This window comes from Sorex fumeus, unplaced genomic scaffold (assembly GCF_029834395.1).
Source record: "Sorex fumeus unplaced genomic scaffold, SorFum_2.1 ptg000002l, whole genome shotgun sequence".
In the NCBI taxonomy this organism is placed as follows: domain Eukaryota; kingdom Metazoa; phylum Chordata; class Mammalia; order Eulipotyphla; family Soricidae; genus Sorex; species Sorex fumeus.
The window spans coordinates 4,598,105-4,623,636 of record NW_026606059.1 but is presented as its reverse complement, the minus strand read 5'-3'; positions in this window follow the sequence as shown (position 1 = coordinate 4,623,636).

Below are 25,532 nucleotides of genomic sequence, written 5' to 3'. Positions count from 1 at the left end.
TGCGTGTTGTGCGGATTCCATGTGCAAAGTGTGTGTGTCATGGTGCATGGCATGTCTGTGTGTGTGTGATACAGTGGGTGGAAGAGCTGCGTGTCGTAGGTGTGCACAGGTGTTGTGTGTCTGTGATCTCAGCGTGTGCATGTGTGTTGCGTAGGGGGGTTTGTGTGTGGTGTGCCTGTTATGTGGGGTACCCAATTGAAAAGAGAAATCATCTGAGCTCCAATACCCAGGGTGCTCCGAGAAACGACAGAGTTCTTCCAGGACCTCCCGTAGCGAAACACAGGTGAGGTCATGGGTCTTGTCGGAGCATCATAAATTAGGCCGGGGGTGGTGTGGGAAGCTCGGTCGCCTGCCAAGGCAAACAGTGTAAGGCGGGGAGAAGGATCAGTCGCAGAGTCCAAAGTGGGCAAGCTGACATTTCCGGTTCACTAGCTCCTGGCTCCCTGGCCTTCATAAATTTCACTCAGAACTGCTGTCAGAAAAATTAATGAAATCAGCGAGCTGGTCAACAAAAGAAGGAGCAAGCTGGAGTTTTCCACTGGGTCAGTGAGACCTCAGCCTTTCACCGGGATGCTTTGGGCCAGCGCTGCTTTGTTTTTAGGAATTTCATGAAGATTCTCAATGCTCACCTTTCTGAACAAAGAGGAGATAAATTTTCGGAGCTGGAAACTGCTTTAAAGGACTCCCCTTTCAGGAGGCTGGAGTGATAGCACAGCAGGTAGGGCGTTTGCCTTGCACGCGGCCAACCTGGGTTCAATTCCCAGCATCCCATATGGTCCCCTGACCACCGCCAGGAGTAATTCCTGAGTGCAGAGCCAGGAGGAACCCCTGAGCATTGCTGGGTGTGACACAAAAAGCAAAAATAAATAAATAAATAATAAATAAAAATAAAGGACTCTCCTTCATAGACACACACACACACACACACACACACACACACACACACACACACAAAGCCTGCAGTCTTTGGTCTAGTAATCAATACCAATGTCAAACTCTGCTTCTCCAGGGAAAATCCCCTTTACAACTTTTTAAAAAGATGTCTGTAGAAAATACTCACATTTTTAACTGTTCCAGATAAAGAAAACAGAGACAAGAGCTCTTTGAAACACATCATTTACGAAATTCAAGAAAAAGACATTCTAGTGGTGTTGCTCTGTGTCTAACCAAGCATGTGTATACCGTTACTGGGCCCGCTCGAGCAAATCGATGAACAACGGGAGGGCCTTTACCTTTTTACCTTACACTTGAATATACAAATAATATGCTAGCTCAAAGAGGTTTTTAAAGAAAGTTTCTATTAATACACAAAGCTATTATCATTCACAAAGTCACCTAAAATAGAAACTAGAATTTTGTCTCCCTTATGCAAAATATTTTTGTATTATATAAATTGTAGTAATGGCCAAGACCTTCAGGAAAGAAAAACACAAGTATATCTCTGAAAAAATAATAATAGCAACAATGAAACCAAATTTGTACTGGGAATTGAAAATTGTATGTATTGAAACTTTGGTATATCTATACATTGGAATACTATGCGGCTGTTTGGAAAGATGAAGTCATGAAATTTGCTTATAAGTGGATGGTCATGGAGAGTATCATGCTGAGTGAAATGAGTCAGAAAGAGAGGGACAGACATAGAATGACTACACTCATTTGTGGAATATAAAATAACATAATATGAGACTGACACCCAAGGACAGTAGAGACAGGACCAGGAATATTGTTCCACGGTTGGAAGCCTGCCTCATGAGCTGGGGGAGAAGGCAACAGGGAATGAGAAGAGATCACTAAGTCAATGATGGCTGGAAGGACCGCTTGGGATGGGAGATGTGTGCTGAAAGTAACCAAATGTGATGATCTCTCAGTATCTGTATTACAGACCATAATGAGAGAAAGAATCTGGAGTTCCAACCTCCATCGACGATCAAAAATCAGGGATGCTGCCTCGTTTGCCAAGGCGTCAAAAATCAGATGGGCTGGTCATGTAAGGAGATTTAGAGACGACCGCTGGACTAGAGCCATTACCGACTGGATTCCACGGGACGTCAAAAGACCGCGTGGCCGCCCACCTACCAGATGGTCAGACTTCTTCATCAAGACCCTGAACGATTGGTTTGAGGCTCTTTGTGTTCCTAGAACAAACAGACACCATTGGGCTACACTAGCACGCGACAGGGGCAAATGGAGACCTTACTGGCACCCACTTGAGCAAATTGATGATTAACGGGAAGTCAAGTGATCAAGTGATCAATACCCAAAAGTAGAGACAGATTATGGGGGAAATTGTCTGCCATCGAAGCAGGGGGAGAGGTGGGATGGGGGGAGGGATACTGGGGTTACTGGGGGGTGGAAAATGTGCACTGGTGGAGGGATGGGTGTTGACTGTTGTATGACTGAAACTCAAGCATGAAAGCTTTATAACTGTATCACACAGTGATTTAATGAAATAATTAAACTAATAAGAAAGTTGTATTTATTTTAGGGAAGTATATTATGAACTAGGAAATACCATTTGGTTTAGGGTGCCACAGGTAAGGAGCCTGCCTTGCATGCATCTGACCTGGGTTCAATCCCAGCACACCACATGACCCCCCCACCCCCCCAAGCCCTGCCAGCAGTGATCCCTGAGCTCAGAGCCAGGAGTAAGCCCTGAGTACCACCGGGAGTGGCCTCCAAACAAAAACAAACAAACAAACAAAGAAATACAATTTGGTTTATGATTCCTTTTAGTTTTCCACATGGAAATATCTGTCCTAGATTTATTATTCTGAAATATATAGACCTGACAATGATGCCACAGAGGAGAGAATTCACGCCGTGCTCTCTGATAGACTTTGACTTCCTTAGGATTCATCGTAACACGTCTCTCCTTGCATGGAGTGGCGCCATCTGGCCTGAGTGAACTCTTCCTCCTTCTCCCGCCCTGGGATTCATTCACAGCTCTGTTCAGGTAACTTCACGCACACTCACCCACCAGCGTGTCCCCTTCCTTTCACCCGTGTTCCTGAGAGCCCCGCCCAAGGCCAGCTCAGCTCTGCTGAGCAACCGGCTCTTGAGTCCTGATGCTCCTGACCTCCTGCCGGTTCTCTCCCACCCAGGACTTTCCCCAGAGCGAAACAGGGTTTCTTTCCTGAACCAAGGAACAATATTTATTTATTTATTTATTTATTTATTTATTGCTTTTTGGGTCACACTCGAAGATGCTCAGGTGTTATTGGTTCCTCCAACCCTCCAGGGTTCCTCCTGGATCTAACTCAGGAATTACTCCTGGTGGTGCTCGGGGGACCATATGGGATGCTGGGAATTGAACCCGGGTTGGCCGCATGCAAAGCAAACGCCCTCCCCGCTGTGCTATCACACCAGCCCCTGAATGATATTTTAAAGTGTGTCACCTTTTTTTTTTTTTGCTTTACATCATCCTAACTTCCTCCGTGTTTTTTTTTTTTAGGGGAACCACACCTCGGAGTTCACATCAGCCAACCCTGTGTTTGTGCTCAGGTCCCACGGTTGGCAGTGCTCAGGCTGACCACATGTGAGGTTGGGATTCGAACCCAGGGTCACAGCCCCAGTCACCCACTAAGCAAGTGCCTTCGCCTCTGTCTTACCACGTCAGGCCCACTTCTACCATTATGAATCAAACTTTTTCCACTTTTGGGACATAGATTACAAATTTTTTTACCAGAGTTCCTGATCCTAAGGTGAAGTTAAAATCCACATGTGGCCGCGCTGTTGAACGTCGCTGCCAGGACGAGCCTAGTTGGCCACCCAGAGGCAACACAGAAGCAGGAGACGGTGAAAAGAAGTTCAGCGTGACAGGTTTCCCCTGAAGATAGAGGCGAGTCACGTGCCCTGGCATCTTTCCTACCAGTCACTAACCCAATGCTCTTTGGTGCTACCCAACTTAAGGTGGGAAATACGCTGAAGGAAAAAGAAAAGAGGATGAGAAACTGGGTGGAATGCTACCAGCTGTGGCTGGAGAGATAGTGGGTAGGTGGGGAGGGTACTTAACTTGCAAGTGGCTGACCTGGGTTTGGTCCCAGCATCCCATACGGTTCCCTGAGCCCACCAGGAGTAATCCCTCAGTGAAGAGGCAGGAGTAAACTCCAAGCACTCCTGGGTATAACCCCCAAATAAGCAAACAAAAGCTAGTATTTGCCAAGAAGTGCAAGAATGCTTGTCTCTCTCTGAGACCCGTCAACATGCCCAAGTCATAAGGAAAGAAGCTTGGAGCTCAGAGGATCGGACCCTGCTGATGTCACGCTCTGACATGAATTGCATAGCAGACCCACTCTGGAGATACTGGGGGTTTGGTTACAGATGCCAGTAGGAAATTGAGTATCACTGTGAAGGAAGTCCTGTGAAAAAAAATGTTGGTTTCCCAGTTCCATATAGAAGCTGTGTTTATTCTGCATTGAAGACTATGACTTACGCAATAGCCTTATGTCTAAAAGAACAATGCCTATGCTTTAATTACATGTGATGCTGAGACAGTAAGTGAGCTCATGCCGTTGGAAAAATGGTGCCATGCATCATAAAGAACAAAAACAATCCACAAGGGGAAAAGAAGCCCTATTTTCCTTTGATCTAGCCTTTTGGGAAAATAATATGGATATGTTTCAAAAAACTAGGAATTAAACTCCCACATGGCCCAGCAATTCCACTTCCTGGCATCCACCCCAAGGACACAAAAACGCTATTTAGAAAAGACATCTGCACTCTTCTGCTTATTGCAGGACTATTCGCAACAGTCAAGATTCGGAAGCAACCCAAGTGCCCAAAAACAGATGACTGGCTAAAGAAGGGATGGTACTTGATCATAAGAGAGGATGGAGTCATGCAATTTTCTACTACACGGATAGACCTGGAGAGAGGGAAGTCAATAAGGAGAAAGAGGACACAGGAAGATTTCTCATTGCAGAACATAAAAAAGAGGAGGAAAATAACAAATGCCCAAAGGCAGCAGAAACTGAGAAATGGTCGTCAGTAGGAAGCAGACCACACGGGAGTGTAGGGGTAGCTAGGACCGGGAGGAGAGTCCTCTGACAATGATGAAAGGAAGGCTGGGGGTGGGAGGGGAACTGGGACATTGGTGAAGGGAAATGGACATTGCTGGTGGGACTGTCACTGTCCTCCCATTGTTCATCGATTTTCTTGGGCAGGCCCAGTAACGTTTCCATCGTGAGACTTTGTTGTTACTGTGTTTGGCATATTGAATACGTCATGGGGAGCTTGCCAGGCTCTGTCATGCAGGCAAAGTCCCCCTTGCTGGTGGGACTGGTGTTGGAATATTGTATGCCTCAGCATAAATCTGTAAATTATGCAGTCTTAATAAAATTTTTAATGATGTCAGCATGTAAATATGTTCATGATATCTTATTAAGAAAAAGTCCATCAAAACACAAAACACAAGACCGTGCATTCCACCTGTGAGACTTCTCAACAAAAGACAAAAAGCTTTAAGTGCTATGGAGAATGTGGAGAGAAGGGAATACATATACATTGTTTGTGGGGGCTGGAGCGATAGCACAGCGGTAGGGCATTTGCCTTGCGCACAGTCAGCCCAGCCGAGCCAGGTTCGATTCCTCCGCCCCTCTCGGAGAGCCTGGCAAGCTACCGAGAGTATTCAATATGCCAAACACAGTAACAACAAGTCTCAAAATAGAGATGTTACTGGGCCCACTTGAGGAAATTGATGAACAACAGGAGGACAGTAGACAGTGGACAGTGGGAATGGAAATGGTTCAGCCCTGTGAACAGCATTAGAGAGTTTCCAAACAAAAAAATTTAAAAATTGACTGGAGAGATAGTACAGTGGGTACCTGTATGAATTTGTATGCAGTGGGTACTTGTCATGCATGCGGCTGACCCTGGTCCAAATCCCTGACACCCCGTACAATTTCCTGAGCACACTAGAAATTTTTCCTGAGCACAGAGACAAGAGTAAGTCCTGAGTACTGCCAGGTGTGACCGCCAAACCAAAAACATAGACATTCTGTATGATTCAGTTATACCACATTTTGATCGTCACCTAAAAATACAAAAACATTAATTTGAAGAACTATCACTTAATCACTTAATCACTTAATCCCCATTACTCATCGATTTATTCGAGCGGGTGCCAGTAACGTCTCCACTCATCCTGGTTGCGTGCTAGCGTAGCCCAATGGTATCTGTTCGTTCTAGGAACATGCAGAGCCTCAAACCGATCATTTAGGGTCTTGACGAAGAAGTCTGACCATCTTGTAGGTGGGTGTCCACGTGATCTTTTGATGTCCCGTGGAATCCAATCAGTAATGGCGCTAGTCCAGCGGTTGTCTGTAAACCTCATTACATGTCCAGCCCATCTGATTTTTGATGTCTTGGCAAATGAGACAGCTTCGTGAGCTCTATTGAAGAACTATAGACATGACTATATTAATTGCAGCATTATTGATAATGTATAGTGTAAGAACTGCATATAATCTTAAGTACTGATGGACTGACAAATGAAAGATAATCTGGTATCTGTAGACAAGGGGATTCTGTTCTGCTCTAAAGAAGGTGAACTGACATTTGCAGCCACATGGATGGACTAAAGGGCATGAGGCTTAGTTTAATAAGTCAGAGAAAGGCAAACACAATGAGATTTCACTCATGTGGTTTGTAGAGGAAACAATCTGATGGACTAAATAAAGTAAGAATGAACTTTTGGAGCATAAGAACATTACTGATTGCCGGGAGAGAAACAAGAAGTTGGAGCTGGTGAGGACAAAGAAGACAGATATATGGTACAGGATAGAATTGGCTTTTGGTGGTTAAATTAATGCAGTTCATCAAGGTAGTTAAATTAATTGTCAGTGATACACACCTGTCTTACTTTGGACAATCTGGCAGGTTACCGAATGTTACCTGCCCACACGGCAGAGTCTGGCAAACTCCCCGTGGCGTACCCAATATGCCAAATACCAGTCACAATGATGGGTCTCATTCTCCTGACCCTGAAAGAGTCTTGAACGTGGCACTTTTTAAAATCTCAGGGCTAGGATGAAGGAGACGTTACTGGTGCCTGCTCGAGGCAATCGACGAACAACAGGATGATCGTGATCGTGATATACACCTGAAATCATCACAAATTAAAGCGCCACCCACCACCACCTTTGTGGGTTTTTTTTTTCTTTTAAAAAACGTGGTGCGTGTAACCATTATGTGAAACTTAAGAAAAAAATTGTGCTGGTATTATCTAAAATTTATTACAAACCTCTTTACAAAAACATGTAAACTTCAATAAAGAAAACTAAATTGGAGTTGAATAGCAAAGAGTTTCCAGTTGGCTATTGCAACTTTTCTTTGAAAAAAACATTTTTTTAAAAAAAACAAATGAAAAACAGGCCAGAGAGGTACTAGAGAAATAGTACACAGGTTAAGTTGCTTAATTTAAGCGTTATAAGCCAAATTGGGAAGGTAGGGAGCAGTTCGGGCCACACCTGCTGGGACTCAGGGGCTACTCCTCTCTCTGTGCTCAGGATTTCCTCTTGGTGATGCTCAGGAAGCCCTATGTGGTGTCAGGGAATGAACTGGAGTCTGTCACATGCAAGGCAAATGCCTGGACCCGTGGTTTGTCCTGCTCATAAACCAATTTGTGAACAGCAACAACAACAAGCAAAAGGTATAATGACGATTTGGTGGAATATGCTTATATAGGGCTGGAGCGATAGCACAGCGGTAGGGCGTTCGCCTTACAAGCGGCCAACATGGCCGACCCGAGTTCGATTCCTCCGCCCCTCTCGGAGAGCCCGGCAAGCTGCCGAGAGTATTCGATATGCCAGACACAGTAGCAACAAAGTCTCCAATGGAGACGTTACTGGGCCCGCTCGAGCAAATCGACGATCAACGGGAGGGCCTTTACCTTTTACCTTTACCTATGCTTATATAATGCTAGTGTGCCGTGCTTTTTCAATGGGGGAAAAAAGTGAATGGTGGAGAGAGAGTACAGCAGGCAAGGAAGAACCCCCTCTGTGTGATGCCAGGGATTGGAACTGGGCCCACCTCATGCAAGGTGAGCCACTTAACTGTTGGTTTTGTAACTTGTTTCCTTGCTGTATTTGTTTATTGTTTCTAAGAGTTTTCAGTGAATTCTTTAGGATTTTCTATGGATATTGTTATTTTCGCTGCAAATAATGATAATTTTCCTTATTTCCAATTTGGATCCCTTTGTTTCATTTTTCTTGCTTGACTACTGTGTCACAGACTTTCAAAATTATGCTGAATACTAGTTGAGAAAGTAGATGTCCTTGTCTGTGATCTCAAAGGGAAGACTTTCCGTTTTCCACAATTGAGTATGATGTCGGTTGTAAGCTTGTTGTCAGTGGTCTTTACTTGATGGGACTCATGGCATATCCCTTCTATCCTTATTTTGTTGAGAGCTTCTTTCATGAATGGATATTGAATCTTATCAAAAACTGCACTGATTGATACGATTACATGATTTTATCTTTCCTTCAGTTGAGACGGTGAATTATACTCATTTTGTCTATTGGGCCATCCCTGAAATGAATCCCAAGTGATCAGGGTGTGTGATCCTTTTGTTGCATTGATGGATTTGGTTCACTAAGATTTTGTTGAGAATTTTTGCATCAATGCTCATCAAGATATTTGTCTGTGATATGTTTTTCAGTGATACTTTTGCTTTTAGAAATTAGGTTAATGTTGGCTTCGTAGAAGTTCTTGGGAATATTTCCTGTTTCCTTGATAATTTGGGAGATCTTGTAGAGCATAAGTCATAAATCATCTTTGACGTTTTCATAACTCATAAGTTAACTGATCTGGACCAGGGCTTTTGTTCTTGGTGAGATTTTTAGTAACTGTTTCAATTTCCTTATCTGTGATTAGTCTATTCTGGTTTTCTGCTTCCAAAAAGGATGCATTTTCAAGCTGACTAAAATATCTAAGAAAAAATAAAACAAGAAAGTGTATACTTTAACCTATTTAAAAGTATGAAAATGATTTTGCATGGAAATGTTGCCAATAACCTATGATTATAGAAAAGATATTTCAGAAATAATAAAGTTGAATTATAACTCTAATTTTTAATACTTTTGAGTGGTGGACTTGCATTAGTTTATTTTCACATTTTCAAAATAGTGAACAAAACAGGCACTGGAGAGATCATATAACCTTGCATTCAGCTGACCCGGGTTCAATCCCTGGGACCACATATGGTCTCCTAAATCCCTCCAGGAATGATCCCTGAGAACAAACCCGGAAGTAATGTCTGAGTACTAAAACCAATAATAGAAATAATGATAACAGTGATGAAATAAAAACTGAGAAATATGAAACACTAGTTGCAGGAAATAATTTCTCTTAAGAAAGTAGAATTTAATATACACAAATTCCATAATATATCCCTTTGTTATCAAGGTCTCTTTTGTGAGTGCATCACGGCTGGCCGTGTTCAGGAGCTCACCCTGACCTGGTGTTCTGGGATCACGCTTGACAGTACTCACAGGACGTGACCTCACCAATGCTCTCAGTCCTGTATTCTTAGCAATTTTTCACATTTTTTTAAACCCAGGCTTACTATCTGGGGAGCTGGGGGAAAACTCTAAAGTAATTGATGGGGATTAGCCTGCATAAACTCAACACATGAAAATATGGCTATTAAAATCACATTTGGCAAGTTTGACAGTCACTACTGATTGGTATTTTTATAGAATTTATTAATCATATAGTTTACATATGGCTATTTACACTACTTGCTAATTATAAATATTACTGTAATCACAAACTATGGTTTTATTTAGAAAAATAATTCTCCTACTTTCTGTTTTTCTATTGGTGAATACACTCTACAAACATCACTTGATCACTTGAACATGTGACATCCCTTTACTCATTGATTTGCTCGAGCAGTAACGTCTCCATTCGTCCCTGTCATGTGCTAGTGTAGCCCAATGGCGTCTGCTCATTCTAGGAACAAGAAGAGCCTCAAACCAATTGTTCAGGGTCTTGACGAAGAAGTCTGACCATCTCGTAGGTGGGCGGCCATGCGGTGTTTTGACGTCCCGCGGAATCCAGTCAGTAATGGCTCTAGTCCAGTGGTCTCCAAATCTCATTACGTGTCCAGCCCATCTGATTTTCGACGCCTTGGCAAACGAGACAGCCTCCCTGATTCTTGACCATCGACGAAGGTCAGAACTCCGGATTCTTTCTCTCATATGAGTAAAGCAGGTTACTCCAAGCATAGCTCTTTTGGTTCCTCTTTGGGTGACCCGAATAGCATTCTCATCCTGTTTTCATAGGGCCCAGGTCTCTGTATGTTAATGCAGGAAGAACAGTGGAAAGAGATGTGCCCGGAGCCGAGGCTCTTTGACGCTCTTGAAGGCTTTCCAAGCTGCTCTCTTCTGCCTGTGCAACTCAGGTCATGTTGACTTCTCGACCTAGGTACACATAAATGTTGCATTTGGAGATGTACGTTCCACTGAATTCTACAAACATCACGATCACATCATGATCACTATCATCCTATTGTTTGTCGATTGCCTCGAGCAGGTCCCAGTAACGTCTCCTTCATCCTAGCCCTGAGCTTCTAAAAAATGCCACATTCAAGGCTCTTTCAGGGTTAGGAGAATGAGACCCATCATTGTTACTGGTATTTGGCATATTGGGTACGCCACAGGGAGTTTGCCAGACTCTGCCGTGTGGGCAGGTTACATTCGGTAGCCTGCCAGGTTGTCCAAAGTAAGAATGAGATAATAAGATGTCGCGCAGCCCTAACCGGGAGCTGGGTTTTATAGTCTCTGAGTCTTGGCCGTTGATGGGATTACATGGCACCAGGTGGTCAGTTGGTGGGTGTGACCCCTGCCTACTGGAAGATGGAGGATCTGGGTGGAGGATGCTCAGCCCCGATCCAAGCAGGCTTGGAGATCTCAGCCCCAGGACCCACATGCCTTTGTTCCTCTGCTGGTACCTTCATGCGTGTGGAGAGTGGTCTCAGCATGCTTGTGACTGGTTCCGGAGGTCTTCGGCTGCCAGGGCTCTGCTTGGGGCAGGGAGGGAAACTCAACCCGCCCCCCTCCAAGGGGCCCCAGTGAGGACAGCCAGGTGTGGGGGCAGAAGACTCTGTGCTGTTCCCTTCCGGGAGCTGGGTTTTTAAAAACACATAAAAGCAATAAAATCCTTTTTCTTCCAAACAGGTCAACATTTACCTTGCCCTCAAGAAAAAAAGTCTACAAGTTTGAGATAGTTAATAAAATTGACCCATTTCTCACAAATAGAATTGCAAATATATTTTATTCACACAAGCATTTCGCTAGTAACTTCCTTAAGTATCTACATATCAGGCCTGAATGAAAGTATAGCAGGTAGGACTCTTACCTTGCATGCAGTTCAATTCCCAGCAACCCATGTGGTCCCTCCAGCCCACCAGGAGTGACCCCTAAGCTCAGAGGCAGGAGTAAGCCCTGAGCAACCAATGTTTTGGGGCACGGAACTCCCCAAACCCCAAATAAGCATCTACATATTTGTCCATTTCTATGCCTGGACGGTTTGTCCTCTGCTCCGTACCTCCACAATGGTCTCCCGTCAGTCTCACTGCTCTGCACCTTCACGGTCATCTGACGCGCTCACAATTCCCGTGGAGCTGTTCATGCGTGCAGATGTTTGCCAGCTGACATCACGTGAGTTCCTTTGTTAGGCAGAAAGAACCTTGACTTTTAGCAAAGGGGTCACAGACATGTTCCGGAGCCAGGGAATGGTGTTCGTTCTCAACACCTAACATGACCAAGTGCCACTCTGAAGTGGCTTGAAATGACAGATTTTTATTTTTATTTTTTCTCTTGGTATGTTTTGAAGTGTAAACAAGAGAATGGGCTGATTGGACTCTGTCCTGGCCAGGGGATAAGCATCTGGAAGGGAGTGTCCTTTCAACTGGGCCCCAATACCTGTGTGTTTTTTTTAATGAAGGAAATGTTTATACTCCACCCCCCCCTCCCCACCCCTGCCTTAGTGGTTCTTGCTCTGAGCCCACTGAGCCCTCACTGAAAGCCTTGCTTGGGGGAGGAGGGACTCATTCCAGGGTCGGCGGGGAAGGGCCATCTACCTGGAGCCCTTTAGCGTGCCCATTTATAAAATTCACTCTATTTCATAACACTCGGCTTCCAGTGTTTTGGTTTCAAACAAAAATCACAGATAAGCAGCAGAGAGGGAGAAGCGAAGTGCCGGGGAGATACCGTCAGGCCGACACACTAGACGCACGTCCCTGCAGAGTGGCCTCCCCGGCGGGCGGCGGCCACTCTCTAGACGACACATAAACAGTGTCTTGGGCAGAGAGGCCCGGTGGCTCCAGGCCCCGCCGATAGCGCGCGCCAACAAAGCAGGGAAGTGCAGAGCCCGTCTCTTTACGAGGCGGGCGTACGTGCCAGCAGAGACACAGATAAAGCCGTTCCCAGGGGGGCCATCAGTGCCAGCGCGATGCTCTCCGGGTCGGGAAGGGGGACTGGGCAGAAGCCCACGGAGAGGGCGACGCGTGGCTGCTCCTTCGCCTGGGCAGGACGGGCAGCCCAGAGCGTCTCCCCTGTCCTGTGTCTGATGCCGTGAGGAGGAAACCCAGGGCTCAGCCTCCTGCATCAGCTCACCCGATGCGCACCCCAGCACCCAGCCGGTCCTGTGTCTTCTGTGGGAGTCAGAGAAGGCTCTACCTGCACACATCCCACACCCACACACACACACACACACACACACACACGCACACACACGCATGCACACACACGCATGCACACATGAGTATACAGCACATGCACACATATGCTCAGACACGTGCACATCTGTAGGCCCACACACATGCATGCATACACACCCATGCACGCACACACACCTGAGTACATGTGCACACACCAGCACTTGCACATGTATACTCAGACACATGCACACACCTGCAAGCACACATACACAAACATGAATGCGTACACACACCCCCATGTATCCACACGTGAGTACACCTGCACACACCGGCACATGCACACGTATGCTCAGACATGTGCACATCTGCTAGCACACATAGCGTACACACACACACACACACACACACACACAGTTCTTGCATCACACACTAAGTGCTCTGTGTCTGCTTTGTGCTGGAATAAACCATGAGCAGAACATACTCTCCGCCTTGGGGTGTTGAGCTCTGGTGGGTGAGAGCGACAGCAGGGCGGGGTTTGCCCAGTGCCTGATTTTGGAAGGAGAAGTCTGCGCGTGTGCATGCAAAGGTGTCCCCCGGGAGGCACTGCCAGCCTCTAGGAAGTCAGCCTGCGGGGACTCAGCCTGGGTGAGCAGAGCGGAAGCAGCGGCCTCTGAGTGTGTGTGTGTGTGTGTGTGTGTGTGTGTGTGTGTGTGTGTGTGTGTGTCAGGGGTAGGGGGTAACCCTGCTCCAGGCTCTGTGAGGTGCTGACATGCTTAGGTGGGTCCTTGGACCTCATCGGGAAAAAGATCCCAAACACCTGAAACGAACAAGAACAAAAAGAAGAGAACGAGGGTCGGTGAGAGCAACGGAGATGAAGAGCTCAGTGATTTGACTTGTCAAAGGTCAAATATATCTTTGTTCCATCAGCCACGGCCGGTGGCATTCATGAAAGTTCAGATGGGGTCGATTTGGCCCTTTTTACTGACAGGGGAGCAAGTAGAAGCCTCCGTGAGCCACTGCGCCCTCACGGAAGACCCGATTCACGGCGGGGTCTGGCAGGAGCAAGCTGCGGGTTTTGTTGTTGTTGGGGCCACGCCGTGACGTGCTCAGGACTTACTCCTGGCTCTGTGCTCAGGATGACGCCTGCTGGGGCTGAGGGACCCCTCAGGTGCCGAGGACTGAGCTGGATTGGTCATGGGAAAGCGCCTTATCAGCTAGAGTATCTCTCTGACCCAAAGCCACAGAATTTTCATTTTTATGATGGGAAGGGGAACATGAGTGGACATCACTGTGTGTGTGTGTGTGTGTGTGTGTGTGTGTCCAGCATCTTTCTGAAGCCGCGTGTAGGGGCCGCTGCTCACGGACTATCCACATCGGCTCGGAGTCTGCGTCCCCCTGCCCGGGTACAGGAAGGAGAGATGACAGCACTTGGCACTTGCCCGTGTCCAGCAGTGTGGCAACTGCCTTCTCCCTGCCATGTCGGTTTCACAGTGTTCAGCCGCTCTGTTGGGGGACTAGAGCAGAGATGAGGAAGGGGAGGGCGGGGGGAGGCCGTGAGGGGCAGAGGGAGGCAGAGCTGCAAGGGAAAGGGGCGTGGCAGGGAGAGGGGCCCCCAACGCTCTCGCTCCCCACCCATCTCCGTTCTTCTCCCCTTTTATTTAAAATGGAACCATGGTGAGATCCACAGTTCTCGATCGGGCTCCACTGGTACAATGTTCCAACCTCGTGCCTACTCCAGTGTACATTTCACACCACCAACGTCCCCAGTTGTTTCCCATCAGTGTGTGTTCACAAATTGTATTGTCCCTCTATGACAGACACTTTTCTTTTCTTCTCTTTCTCTCTCTCTCTCTCTCTCTCTGTCTCTCCCTCATTTTCCTTTTAGGCACTGTGGTTTCCAATATTGCTACCGAAAGGGTGTCACTCATATCCCTTTACTCTTTTCGGCCCTCAGTTCTTGCCTGGAGTGATCATTTCCAACTACCATTGTCATAGTGGTCCCTTCTCTGTCCTCACTGCACTCCCGCCACCTTCGTGGCAGGCTTCCAACCCTAGGCCTGTCCTCCTGGCCCTTGTCTCTGTCTCTGGGCATTATTCACACACTATGTTCATTACATATATAACCAACATAGTGTGAGAATATATATTTAATATAGACATGGGCTGGAGCAATAGCACAGCAGGTAGGGCGTTTGCCTTGCATGCGGCCGACTCAGCCAAGCCGGGTTCGATTCCTCCGCCCCTCTCGGAGAGCCCAGCAAACTACCGAGAGTATCTCGCCCGCACGGCAGAGCCTGGCAAGCTCCCCGTGACATATTCAATATGCCAAACACAGTAACAAGTGTCACAATGGACACCTTACTGGGCCCGCTCGAGCAAATCGATGAACAATGGGAGGACAGTGACAGTGGCAGTGACAATATAGACATATATAATATATATATAATATGTGTGTATATAAATCTAAGCTCCCAGAAGCACACAGCTGTATACGCAGTCTTGCAACTTTTTATAGTCTAGGTCTCCTTCTCATAGAACCCAGCAAGCTACTGAGGGGATCCTGCCTGCACGGAAGATCCTGGCAAGCTCCTGTGGTGTATTCAATATTCCAAGAACAGTAACAATGATGTGTCTCATTCCCCTGATCCTGGAAGAACCTCCAATGTGGCCCCGTTGGGAAGGACGAGTAAGGAGAGGCTGCTAAAATCTCAGGGCTAGGATGAAATCAGTTACTGGTGCCCGCTCGAGCAAATCAGTGAATAACAGGATGACAGTGATAAAGTGATACAGACATACTCCGCAGAGAAGTGTGATCCTTCTTTCCATTCTCAGGGAGTGGAGCATCAGTGTGTGTTCGCAGCAACAAGTTGTATAGCCTGATTCTTGCTTGGGTCAGACCCAGTGGCCCCATAAATCACAGCATCACCCCCAAGTCCATGTGAGCAGCTATGATCCCACATTGCTCAGTGAAGAGGCCCAGGAGGATGCCCTCGGGGAATGAACACCAGAAGCCCTGCGAGATGGTGGCCGGCTGTTGGCCTGTGGTGCCCCAGGAAACAAAAGTTGCCAAGTGACAAGGCTTAAAAATCCAACCAGGAGTTTGCAAGCGTCTGCGCCAAACCTAAACTTGCCCCCGTTAAACCCGATGTGCCGGGTGGGTGTTCCCGAGGCCCAGAGACCCCGTGACAAACACCCCCCGGGTGCTCATCCACTCCTAGAGCCTTCTCAGGAAGGTTGCTGTCCCCTAGGCTGGCCTGCGGCCCTCGCACCCTTGGTCCCCAGAGGCTGCAGGACCTCCTGGTCCCCTGGGCCCTGGCCCCGTGAAAGGCGAACAAGAGCATGGTCAGGCACTCCTGGCCATTGGGAGCAGGTCAGGTTGGAGCACAGACTTGCTGGAACTCTGATGGCCTGTCCTCCACCTCCCTTCCCTGTCCCCTGTCCTGCCTCCCCTGAGTCGGCCCTGCTGGAGGGTCACAGGCTCAGGCCCCTGCCCTGATCCGGCTCCATCCCCTCCCTTGTCGGGTGCCCCCAGGGCACAGAGGTCAGCACATGGCCTCTGGGATACTCCCCCCCAACCCAACCCAGCCATCCTCACCCCTAATCCCCCTTACCTGCCAGCTTCCTGTCTGCATCCCAAGCAGCTGTGAATTCCCAGATGTTCCTTTCACACCCAGGAAGAGGAGGGCGGGGAGCTCCCCTGGGAAGGAGCAGGGGCTCTCTGCAGAACTCATAGGGCTTGGGGCCTGAGCTCGGTCACCCTGGATTCTGAAATGTTTGCATTTTCATTTCCAGCCTTGGGAACTGACTGTTTTTCTGTGAGAGAGAGTGTGTGAGTGTGTGTGTGTGTGTGAGTGTGTGTTGGTGTGAATGTGGGAGTGTGTTTGTGTGTGTGAATGTGCGTGAGTGTGTATGAGTGCGTGTGTGCGTGTGTGAGTGTATGTGTGAGCATGTGTGTGTGGGGGGGGGTGCGTGGTGGTGATGATACAACGATTCCCCTTGAAGGTCACCCCGCCTTCACCCACTCCTCCATCCAACAGTACACACCTTCTTAGTACTATCTGCTCGGAGCACCCCAGGACACCCCAGGTTACAAACCAACAGCCCAGGGGCATTGACACTCACTGACTCCAACCCTCTTTCCCTCACTTCCAACACTTTCTTCTCTATTTCTTCTTTTCTTTTTTTGGGGGAGGGGGGTGTTGGGAGGGGGTGATGGAGGCATCAAGTCTCATGCCTCAGGGAGCAGTCAAGGAAACCCAGTACAGTGAGTGGGAGGGCGAGTAGGTCAGCATCAGCAGGAAACATACCTGACCTGGGTTAGCATCCACTGACACGGGCAACACATAGTTTGATCTTCATCTTCCTTCCTTCCTTCCTTCCTTCCTTCCTTCCTTCCTTCCTTCCTTCCTTCCCTCCCTTCTTCCTTCCTTCCCTCCTTCCCTCCTTTCTTCCTTCCTCTTTACCCTTCTTTTTCTTTTTCTCTTTTCTTTCTTTTTCATTCCTTATATTTTCCTTTTTTCCTTTCCTTTCTTTATCCCCTTCTTCCTTTTCTTCCTTTCTTTTTTCTTTCTTTCTGCTCATTTTCTCCCTTCTCTTATCTTTCTTTTCTTCCTTTCTCTTTCCCTTTCTTCTTTTTCTTCATTTTCTCCCTTCTTTCTCTTTTCTTTTATTTCCTGCTTTCTTTCTCCTTTCTTTCCCTTTCCCTTTCCTCTTTTTCTTTACTGTTTCCCATTTCTTTCTTCTCTTTCTTCTTTTTCCTTTTCTATTTTTTATTCGCTTTATCCCTTTCTTCCTTTTCTTTCTCTCTACCTTCCTTTCTTTTTCTTTCCTCTTTCTTTATCTTTTTTTCTTTGCTTTATCTCTTTCTTTTCTTCATTTTCTTTCTTTCTCTTTATCCATCTTTGCCTTTTCTTCCCTCCTTTTCTTTCTCTCTCTTTATCTCTTTCTCTTCCTTTTCTTTCTCTCCCTCTTTCTTTCTATTTGTTCTTTCCCCCCTCTTTCTCTGTTTATTTCCTTTCTTTTTTTATTCTCTCATTCTTTTTTTTTCTATCTTCATGCTTCTGTTTTTGACCTAGGAAGATTTTGTATAATCTCTGCAGGTAGTGAGACCACTGAAAGTGTTCCGAGAAGAGATTGTGGTGTAGTTTGGGGCAGATGCGATCATTCCCTTTCCACCCATCTCTATCTCCATTCACACCCCACTCCCACCAGGAGGAAAAGAGCACATTGCAGAGAGGGCCCGGGAACCCATGGCCAAGACTAGTGACTCAGAACACTCTCCTCCTGCCAGGCTCCAGGGGCCCAACAGAGAGTGAGCACAGAGAATTCTGACAACATCCAGAGGGCGAGGAAGGGCCATAGAGTAATACATTATTGTTGGGGTGATTCAAAGTCTGGACGCGTCCACATGAAAGCTTTATTTTTGCAATTTGGTGTTTTAGCTCTCTAATGCCTACAAGTACTAAGGTGTGCTCGCAGGTAAGCCTACCTTGGTTAAACCACAAGAATAATAAAGACTTGCCATTTTCTGCCCAGGACTGGGCCAAAGCTGCTGACTTATAGAACAGACACTGTCCTGTTTTAGTTTGGGCTCAGGGGTCAGTCCTGGCAAAGCTCAGGGGGCCGATGGATGCCAGGGATTGAGCTTGGGTCAGCCTCCTGCAGGGCCAGCACCCAACTCACGTTTTAGGATGCTCTTAACTGTTTAGCAACCTTCTCTTTCAAGGTCAGCTGGCTTTACACACGTACTCTTGCTGGGTTGCTCATAGACTCCCCACAAAACTCCTGATTCTCTGTTGTGGGAAAGATAGACAGTGGATCAGCACTCGACTCTTAGGCAAGCCTCTTGCTTTAAGATCTAAAGACAGCTTTTATTTTTTAGATAATTAATTTTTTTGAAATTGAATCATCTGGAGATATGCAGTTACAAAGTTGCTCATGGTTGGGTTTCAGTCACAGTGACTCCTCTCTTTCTCTACCAGGGAACTTTTCCCACCACCAATGTTCCCAGTTTCCCTCCCATCACCCCACCTCACAGCCTGCCTCTAGGTCAGGCACTTCTCTTCTCTCTCTCTCTCTCTCTCTCTCTCTCTCTCTCTCTCTCTCTCTCTCTCTCTCTCTCTCCCCCCCCCTCCCTGCCCTTTTGGGCATTGTGGTTTGCGACACAGGTATTGAAAGATTATCATGTTTGTTCTGTTACCTCCTTTTAGCACACAGTTTTCTTTCTTCCTTTCTCTCTTTTTCTTTCTTTCTTTCTTTCTTTCTTTCTTTCTTCCTTCCTTCCTTCCTTCCTTTCTCTCTTTCTTTCTTCCTTTCTTTCTCTTTTTTTTCTTTTTGAGTCACACCCAGCAATGCTCAGGGGTTACTCCTGACTCTGCACCCAGAAATTACTCTTGGCATAGCTCAGGAGACCATATGGGATGCCAGCAATTGAAGAATTGAACCCAGGTCAGTCGTGTGTGCAAGGCAAACACCCTGCCTGCTGTACTATCACTCCAGCCCCTCAGCAAGCAGTTCTTTTTTTTTTTTTTTTTTTTTTTTTGCTTTTTGGGTCAGACCAGGAGATGTTCAGGGTTAAGTCCTGGCTCTGCACTCAGGAATTACTCCTGGTGGTGCTCCGGGGACCATATGGGATGCCAGGGATCGGGATCAAACCCAGGTTGGCTGCATGCAAGGCAAACGCCCTTCCCACTGTACTATCACTCCGCCCCCGGCATGCAGTTCTTTTCTGGAGTGATCATTTCTAACTCTCTTTGTCCCGCCAGTCCCTTCTCTATCCCAACTGTAAGGCAGTCTTTTAAGTCTATCTCTGAACTTGTATTATTCAAAATCAGTGCTAAATAAATATGTGATAATGATAAAAGTGATGCAGATGAAGAAGAGAAGGAGGGACATGAGGCAATTAGAAAAATTGGAAGGAAGAAAGAAGCGATCATTACAATTTATGATAAAAGGTAAAGGTAAAGGCCCTCCCGTTGATCGTCGATTTGCTCGAGCGGGCCCAGTAACGTCTCCATTGGAGACTTTGTTGTTACTGTGTCTGGCATATCGAATACTCTCGGTAGCTAGCCGGGCTCTCCGAGAGGGGCGGAGGAATCGAACTCGGGTCGGCCATGTTGGCCGCTTGTAAGGCGAACGCCCTACCCGCTGTGCTATCGCTCCAGCCAATTTATGATACATATCAAAAATATAAATATTCTTCAGCAACTATATTAAATGGATTAGATCAAGTCTTTGAACAAGATGATTTTCTAAATGTTTCTTTAACATAAACTTTCAGTATTATATGGAATCCTAAAAGAATCTTTAAATTTTTTTAAAGTGCCTCAGGCTGGGGCAATAGTAGTGGGTGAGGAGTTTGACTTCCATGGAGACAGACACTGGTTCTACACCCAGCACCCCATACGGTCCCCCACACAATGCCAGGAGAGATCCCTGAACACAGAGCCAAGAGTAATCCCTGAGCATAGCTGGGTGTCTAAAAAAAAAAAACTCACGAAAATATCTAAAGATATCTAAAAATAAATATTAAACACACTTTTAAATATACATATGATGATTAAGACACACCAGTCATATGTGGTTAATACAGTTTTGAGATAAAATTATCCCAATAAGTCTGATAAATATTGAATAGAATTAAAACATAGTTTTCATCCTAGCATGCTAATAATATGTAAAATTTATTGATGATCTTCATCCATAACTGTAACCTCAGAAATCTAAAAGTAGGATAAAATTAAGTTATGGGCTATTTAAAATTTTCACCTTAACAAAAAATTTAAGTGAAAAAAATATTTTTTCAAGGCCCCTGTGGAGAAAAGACAAGAACATGAGTGTGTCCTGTAAAGCCAGAATATATTTCTGATGACCTTTCCTTGGACTATTTTTTTCAGAGGCGTGCCACGCCAGATATCTGGGTGATTACATACCCACTAATGTATTTCCCCTTCGTGTTTATTTTGGAAAGGTGGCAAGTTATTTTGAAAGAAAGGAAGAAAAAACAGACCAGAGAGGAAGCAGAATTGCCTTGTATCTCATAGGGCAACAGATTACTAAAATTACCAGACTTCACGGAAGAGCACAGAAATGTGTTTACTTTGCACATTTTCACAAATGTCAGAGGAATGACAGCAAGGCGACATGCCCATAATATTGAGGAGAGGATCTCAATGGAAAAAACTTAATTCCGGAATCTTCCCCAGGGCACAAAATGAGCAGCAATATTATTGTTCTGAAGCATTCGCTCGCAGATAAAAGCTCCTTCTGATATTTCCCTGCTTGGTCCCATTTCACGGCTGACTGTAGCACAGGAAAAAATCAGAGAGAACAGACAGTCACACAAGAGCCAGAGGAAAGTATTAGAAATCAAAGTCTAAGTTTCAGTTAATAGTACTGCCTAACAGTGGCTTTATTTGCAATATTTAATCCATTCAACAGGAGTGTATAAGGCGGCATGTACCATGGGCCAGAAAACTATACCAGGGATTGAATGAATCACGCAGACTTCCTACTCTCCGTACTGCTCAGCTAATTCTGTAGGCTCGCAGATGACAGAGGAAGTGGTGATACGATAGAAAACTTGGGACTGTTGCAGAAAGCACCAACTACTCTATGAGTTACTGAGTGGACACTTCAAACCATTCCTTTTAGCGCCCCGAAAAAAGGAGGTCAGTTTTAGGTTGCTTTATTGCCGAGAGAAGCGTCCCTCCTCCAACAATAAAACATTTCTACTGCACCACCGTATTTTAAGTGTGTCCGGCAGGAAGGAACCCTAACGGGCGAGAGGTGGGCTGTCATCCGTGACCTCTTCCAAGGTGCCCTGAGCTTTCTTTGGGTTGATGGGACTGGCTCAAGGCGCACGGGGGAGTCGAAGCCTCCTGGCTCTCCCCGTCTTCAGCTGGGCTCCCCGCATCGTGGGCAGCTCCTTATCAGATGACCCCGCGCTCACACACAAACACTGCCACTATCAGGCAGAGACAGGCCAGAATCTGGCAAAACCCTGATGAAACAGAAATAAACACAACGTGTAGCGTGTATTAATAAACCATGGCGTTCTGGCACGCGCAAGCATTACAAACACCCTCCAGAGGAAGATGCTGTGGGCTCAGCTTCCTGACATGATAATGACATGGACCACGGAGGGAAACAAGGAGGGACACAGAGAAGGGGTGGTGCCCTAAGGGCCTCTCTCTCCTTCCATCTGAGATAGAAGAACTCCTTTTGATTTTATTTTATTATTTTTTATTTTGAAATAAAATTATATTATTTCGTAATTTTTTAAATTAAATCTAAAACCAAGCTCGCAGAAGAGAACAAGGCAGAGTCTCCTGGCCCCACCTGACTGTCCTCACTGGGGCCCCTTGTAGGAGGGCGGATAGAGTTTCCCTCTCTGCCCTGAGCAGAACCCCGACAGCTGAAGATCTCCATGACTCAGTCAAAGCCATGCTGAGACCACTATCCACACACTTAGACAAGGAACCGGCAGAGGAACCCAGGTGTGTGGGACCCGGGGCTGAGATCTCCAAGTCTGCTTGGTTCGGGACTGGGCCTCCTCCACCCAGCTCCCCCACCTTCCAGTAGCTAGACAGTTACATCCACCAACTGCCGTGTAACCCCATCAAAGGCCAGGACCCAGAGACTCTAAAACCAAGCTCCTGGAAGTGCGTGGCCGCATTCGAGGCCACGCCACCTCTTATTCTCCAGTTCTCACTCTCAGAGAACACGGCAGGCTACTGAGAGTATCATTTCATTTTCATTTCATCATCCTGTTAATCGTCGATTGCCTCGAGCAGGCCCCAGTAACGTCTCTTTCATCCTAGCCCTGAGATTATATTCAGGGCTCTTTAGGAGAATGAGACCCATCATTGTTACTGGTATTTGGCATATTTGGTAGGCCACGGGGAGTTTGCCAGACTCTGCCCTGTGGGCAGGCTACATTCGACAGCCTACTGAGAGTATCATACCCGCCTATATGCCTGACTAGGAACACCTGGAAAGGTGATTAGAGGCTGCCCAAAAGCTTCCATCCCTCTCGGAGAGCCTGGCAAGCTACCAAGAGTATCCCGCCCACACGGCAGAGCCTGACAAGCTAACCTTGGCAAACTCGATATGTCAAAAACAGTAACAATGAATGGTCCTCATTCCCCTGATCCTGAAGGAGCCCCTAATATGTCATCAGGCTACACTAGCATGTGACAGAGACGAATGGAGACATCACTGGGCCTGCTCGAGCGAATCAATGAAGAAGAATGGGGTGATAGTGATAGTGACTTTTTTATTTAATTATTTTTGCTTTTTTGGGGGTCACACCTGATGATGCTCTGGGGTTTACTCCTGGCTCTGCATTCAGAAATTACTCCTGGTGGTGCTCGGGGGATCCTATGGGATGCTGGGAATCGAACCCGGGTCGGCTGCATGCCAGGCAAATGCCCTACCTGCTGTGCTATCGCTCCTGCCCCAAGATCGCCTTTTTATTTTATTTTATATTTAATTTAATTAATTAATTTATTTTTGCTTTTTGGGTCACACCCGGCGATGCTTAGGGGTTCCTCCTGGCTCTGCACTCAGGAGCTACTCCTGGCAGTGCTCAGGGGACCATATGGGATGCTGGGAATCGAATCCCGGGTCGGCTGCATGCCAGGCAAACGCCCTACCTGCTGTACTATCGCTCCAGCCCCAAGAACTCCTTTCTAAAGAAGTAATCTTTTCAACCTCCCCACAGCGCTAAGAAAGGAATTGAGTTTTCATTGCGTGTCACATTCTCCAAGGGAGGGACAAGGGCTCAGGGCCTCTCCCCTTTGTGGGCAAAGCCACCCCTGGTGTGCTCGGCTGGAAGGCTCTGCTGGAAACTCTCTGACCCCCCCAGGCAATCCCAGGATACAGATTGTTCATCGTTGGCTCCATCCATCAGGATGCTGCACACCCCGCCATCGGTGTGGGGGACGAAACTCATGGCCTCACATCCAAGGCAGATGCTGTTGGGACTGTCCCCGCAGCACAGGGCCAAGTCCTTACTAATCCAAGACGAAATGCAAAAAAAAAAAAAAAAAAAAAAACAGGCTTCTGGATGGTCTTTCCACATTGCTAATTGGTTTGGCGGGATTTATTTTGAGATGGGCTGGTCACAAACTTGCAAAGGTTCCAAAGTTGGCCAGATGACTCCTTGAGCCGGGCTGGCGCCGGCGTCCACCTCCCCCTCCCCCCAGCGCCCGGCCAGGAAAGGGCTATATTTAGCCTGGAGCTGACCACCCAGGCGCATGAAACATGCACACAATGAAGTGAAAGTTCAACGTGATCTATAAAGACCAGGGAGAAAAAAAAAGGCAAGAATAGGCAGAGATGGGCGAACGAAGCGAGACCCCAGCGTGTGTGTGCAGAGAGGCATGTGTTGACGTGCTTCGTTCTCTCCAGCTAGGGAGGCTCCTCTGCCCACTTCACGCCTTCCAGAGGTCAGGCTTCAGTCCTCACGATGATCTCACTCGTGTCAGCAAGCCATCAGTCACACCTCGGCGTGCCTTCGTGTGTGGGGTCGCAGTTGGTTAAGAGAAAATCCAGAGTCTCCGGTGAAAAAATGAATCTCTTCTCCCAGTCCCTTGGACAGTTCCCACCGTTTCATGCATCATGCTCCGTGGGCCAGAAAACTATACCAGGGATTGAACCGATCACACAGACTGTATTACATGTTGATAGATGCCGATAGAGAGATCTCTCTGCTTTTATCAATGACCTCCGTCCATTCTCTGTCCATCGACGTAACATTTGCTTCTGTTTTTACCTCTTTAAACTTAAACTTTCTCTCTACCGGTAGCGACAGAAGTCGCCTATTCCATAGCGCTTTGTGTTCACCAGCTCCTTCTTTGATCTGATGTTGATGACAATAAATCATGTTGGGGGGGGGGGTGTGGAAATGCTCTCTGTGGGAAAAAGAAAAAAAATTCAACAGCCAGACTGTATCTGGGTGTGCAGATTACACCCATTCCTCAAGCTTTTCCATTTCTCAGTGGAAACTAAGTTAGTTTTTAAAAACTGCATAAAATACCCAAATCTGGGAGCCAATAATTTAGAGGAATTAGATTTTTAGTGACAATAAATTGAACTTGACAGTCTAAACAAAGGTGATACATTTAACTTTCATAGCATCCTAGTAATTCTTAATTTTGAGTCTGTCCAATACAAGAATTGGGGGCAGTTGGACTGCAGCTGGCTGTGCTCAGGGATCTCGCTCTGTGCTCAGGACTTGGGACCGTGTACAGAGCCAGGAATCAAACCAGGGACCGTCACAGGCAAGCACCTTAATTACTGTACTACTCTGCCAGCCCCTATATCCGTGATTCTGAAGTATTAATACACTACCCCAAAATCTTAGGCGTTTAGTGATGACTAAATTGATCCTAATAGACGATGGTCATCAAACTGGGGTAAGGGGCGAGTTGTTTGTTTTTTGCTTGTCCCCATCAGTTGCAGAACACAAGAAGCATCAGTTATTGGAAGGCGGGGACTTGTCAGATGCACACAAGTAAAAGACACGACAAATCTGAAAACTAAATCTGACTTTTAAACCAAAGTTAAAATAAGTTTTAAAGCAGCGGGCTGGGGGCTGGAGAGATAGCAAAGCGGGTAGGGCGTTTGCCTTGCACGCGGCCGACCTGGGTTCGATTCCCAGCATCCCATATGGTCCCCTGAGCACCGCCAGGAGTAACTCCTGAGTGCAGAGCCAGGAGTAACCCTTGTGCATCACCGGGTGTGACCCAAGAAGAAAAAAGAAAAAAAAAAGCAGCAGGCATAAGGGCATAAGGCTAAAAGAAGTTTCTAAACAGAAAACACAAACAATTCCAGAAGGACAAACATCAGTGAATTTGGGTCTCAT